The sequence below is a fragment of the Mytilus californianus genome, unplaced genomic scaffold, assembly GCF_021869535.1.
Source record: "Mytilus californianus isolate M0D057914Y unplaced genomic scaffold, xbMytCali1.0.p SCAF_12, whole genome shotgun sequence".
NCBI classification, from domain to species: Eukaryota; Metazoa; Mollusca; class Bivalvia; order Mytilida; family Mytilidae; genus Mytilus; species Mytilus californianus.
Genome location: NW_026262604.1, coordinates 28,555,237 through 28,559,549, shown reverse-complemented (window position 1 = coordinate 28,559,549; position 4,313 = coordinate 28,555,237). Strand labels below are relative to the sequence as shown.

At 33.5% G+C, this 4,313-nt stretch overlaps 1 long non-coding RNA gene across 1 annotated transcript; it reads left to right on the top strand.

Moving 5' to 3' along the window:
* The first annotated feature begins 599 nt into the window (after nucleotides 1–599).
* On the top strand, nucleotides 600–3,444 carry LOC127721663 (uncharacterized). Its single transcript, XR_007991386.1, has 3 exons — nucleotides 600–712; nucleotides 2,177–2,339; nucleotides 3,395–3,444. It is a non-coding gene; the product is annotated as an uncharacterized LOC127721663 (long non-coding RNA).
* The last annotated feature ends 869 nt before the right edge of the window (nucleotides 3,445–4,313 follow it).

Sequence of the window (4,313 nt, the reverse complement as noted above, 5' to 3'; positions counted from 1 at the left end):
ACAAACAACGATCAATAAATCATAAAGGTATCAATACCGAAAATCAACAAAAGCGACGAAAAAAAACAACGTTTAAACACTTCCATTAGTGTAAGCATACGCAAACGCAACGAAAATGTTTTAAAGTCAAATATTTTTTATTTGTTCATTCAACTAGAACAATTTAATTTACCTTATTTACTTATATTTAATATTGTGTACATTTTAACAGAGACATAGTGAATGTAGTAGTATATAATTTTTACATTTCACAAGCGATTACACGTCTGGGTGAAAAAAGTCGATACCTAAATCAGATGCAATGCCAACCCAACTTTCATAGAGAAACTAGTTAAACTTGTGAACTACCTCCGAACCTTGTATTACCATCTTTGGTGGCTAAAAATGCATCTGTTATCTGATATTATGTTTTAGTTTACAACCCACACCTGAAGTTTAGTCGGCTTATAACGAAGTTGATATACTAAAAAGTACGAGGTACGAAAATGCGATTTAAGATTGGTAATGATAATCTGTATGTATAATTTACATAATTACCAACTTGGATACATGTATTTAATACTTTAGATCCTTGAATATTAATACTTTTGCAGACGGTCCAAAAGTTGTGCTACCTCCACATTCAGGGTCCTTTCATGTCCACCAGTCTCACAATTTTACTTGCAAAGCTAGGGGATATCCAGATCCCACCGTCACCATGACATTTTACATGGTGAGTAAATACAAAGATATATAATTTAATGATCAGTGTAATCAATGGCATACACATTGGAGTAGGTTCACGAAAGAACAATATTGGCTCTGCATTATACGTACGAAAAATTCAACTTTAATAGTAACAGTAAGATTTGATTCTTGAATATGTAAAATTTTTTGACTTATTCAAAATCAACAAGTTCTGACGAATTAGTCATCATAGGCACTTATATGGGATATCATAATGTTGACAAACTTTTTGGCTAAATGTGTACAGTTTTTACGTAGAAATACATTGGCCACATGCAAGGAACACCATAATGTATTGTCAGGATGAAGCCTAATATACATCTTTGTATAACAAATTTGTTTTGGTCGGAGGGTGTAATCAGTGGTATTCTCAGAAGGAAATTGACCTAACAATGCAATAAAAAAGGGACAATCCAGCCAAACGCCTGTGAAATATTCTTTTGAAACTGTCGATATAGCTTAAATAAAAAAAAACAGACAGCTATTTTATCAAATTTTCTATATTTGAGGTTTTACAAATGACATTTCAAAGTCAGGGCCAATTTAAATCAATAACACATTGTAATGGCCAAGCCGCCTATATTAACTGATGAACTAAAAAAAAAACGTTATCAAGGCTCCTTTCATCCTGAAGTAAAACATGCACAGTTATAAGTACCATTCACGTTCGTTTCGAATTGGAATTTAAAACGATGCCACAAGTAGAGAAAAAAAGTACAACAAAAATTTTGAAATCCAAGGCAAATTCAAAAAAGAGGAATCCATAAAAACTGACAAAATCAAACGCTATCAATTAACCTACGGAACAAGCGAAAAAACAACTGCCATATTTCTGACTTGGTACAGGCATTTTTGGAGAAAAAAATGGTGTGTTAAACCTGGTTTTATAGCTAGCTCAACCTTCAACTTATATGACAGTTGTTTATAGTTCCACTTTATTGACAAAATTAGGTAAACAACCTAAGCAGACATAATAGGTTAATGAGACAATAATTGGGATACAGTAGTCAAAACTGTGTAAACATACATCACAGACATGCAACTGACCAAAACAATCAAATCAAGAAAAAGAGAGAGATAAACCAGCTCTATATAAAACAAGGAGATGTGGTATGTTTGCCATTGAGCCATGGGAATAACTCAAACTCAAATTACATTATATCCAAAATGAATGTTTATCTATTATAACTTACCTTTTCTTTGTGTGTTTGACCCGTTATATTCTTATCCTACATATTGTACACATTTCACAAAACGCAATTCAGATTTTTTTTACAGATAAATATTTTGGAAAAAGGATATCAATGTCTCAACGTTTATTCGATTCCTCTCTGACATACAACATTTGAGAGCCTACATATTTGAGGAAACATCGTTTTTCCGTGTTGCATTTCTCCCTTGTCCAGACTGTTTCAGCGCATTTACTATATTATGTTCTTTTTTGTTTTAGTTTACAGGCCACATAAACACACAACAACATTTGTTAATATACCATAACAATGGAACGGTAATTTGTAACATGATTGATATGCAAGAATCTGGTATTCTGGTTTGCAAGGCAGCTAATAAGTTTGGAGAAGTTTCAGCATCAGCTCATATCATTGTTACACAGTGTAAGTTAGTTTCATAATTTGTGAATCAGTCTTCTTGCTTCTTTGATTTTAATGTGAAACCTAACCTTTGACCGCATATAATTGACCCTGAGGATGACTGGATAATAGACGTATGGTCTTCTTCCGACGGTCAGAAAAATTCTAACCGAAGTTGGGCAAGAGTTTGATTGTGCGTGATGTATATATATATATATATATACTGTCACGTTCAAGACAAAAATCCAATGCAGCATGTAGATAGAGTTGTACGGTCTCTGCATTTTAAGAACCCTTGCAACAACTCTTTAAAGGGTCCGAAGGTCGGCAAATGCAAGGCTTCATATCTGTCCCTATCCCTTACCCTCATGTTCAGGAGGCAGTCTTGTTTTCCGTCGTTGATTTAGGTCTACACCTTTAATAAGACCTACCTATTGTATGTATTGTTAATTTGCTCTCCATATGTACATGCATGCAATATTTGCTACTTTACGTAGAGTAGACAGCAATCAATCAATCGCACAACATTAAAATTAAACGAAAAAAAATGGTACATGCACTAGACCTGCTTTGCGTCTCAATCCTGTATGACAAATGAACACGATTTATCATTTGTCTAAGCCACATTCTTCCTAAAGATAAGTTTATTTCAATTCCGATAAAAGAGCCTTCAGAATGTTAATTCTGCAGCGTTAGGTCACACCCTTATAAATAAACTCATCATAGATAAAAGGATTACAATTGTGTATGTGAGACATGCGTTTCGTCAACAAAAGACTCATCAGTGACGCCCGAATAAAAGAGTTATAAAGGCCAGAGAAAGTACAAAGTTGAAGAGCATAAGTCGTTTATATAACAATAAACCGAAAGGATTCGAATAAACGAACCGGATATAACTTACATATGATACCTTAAGGTAGAAGGGATATACAGTACTAAACTCTGATTTAAGACAGTTATACAATTGAAGAAAACTACAAGGCCTTACCCCCTCTGCCACTAATAAAAATGTCAATTTCGTTGATTATAATTATGGTTTGTTTTATTTGATGCCTTGTTTTTTTTCTATCTGATTTCAGCAGCACCAATTGTAGGATAACGCAGAGCATGTGAAAAGACAGAGACTTGTATACATATACCAAATGACAATAAACTTTTGTGTTTACCTTTTATATGTTTTACTAAAACGAAATAAATACAACTGTGATTATTTGTGTCGCATGATTTTGGTGCCATGAAAATGTACGGATTATAATCTAGATAATATTCTATTTAATATAATATATTAGTTGATTATTACACCAACGACAGGACAGCTTACCTTCTGGAATACCGGAGTGTTACCAATAGTTTTTTTTTATGAGTTCTCATCCCATGCACTATTGTGTTAAATTCTCATGTTTGGGATTTTTACATTGAATTACATTCAGTATAATTGGTATAGTTTCCTCCGTAACACGTTTGCTTATGTGTTCTGGTCCACAGGCAATAGTGCATTTCGTTTGATACTTTAATTGATGACATAATTATGATCCTGAGCATAGTATTACAGGGAAAAGCCTCTTGTTTAAAATGGGATACTGCATGCATGAAGATTTTCTATAGCCATTTTAAGTAAAACTGATGTGTCGAGATAATATTGACCTTGCGACATAAAGTTTATATTTGATGATATAGTAGAAAGTCCGTATTCCAGTGATTGCAGTGATTGACGTATTTGTTTCTTGATAGTTTTTGCGCTTTTAATGTTGTCATCACGAAATTTCTAGGCGACCTCAACTCAACCAAATGCTATTTTTATAGTAACACTTGTATATTGTGATGACTTTTCGGGTTTTAAAAAACCTATAAAATGACCCAATGACTTTCAAAAGGCGGCATGTCCGCAATAAATTTAACCCCATTTCTACACCTCTACAAGACGGATCAAGTACAAATACAGTGTTTGCCCTAAATACATACCAAACTGATCAGTTGATTTCAGTTTATACATGGTTT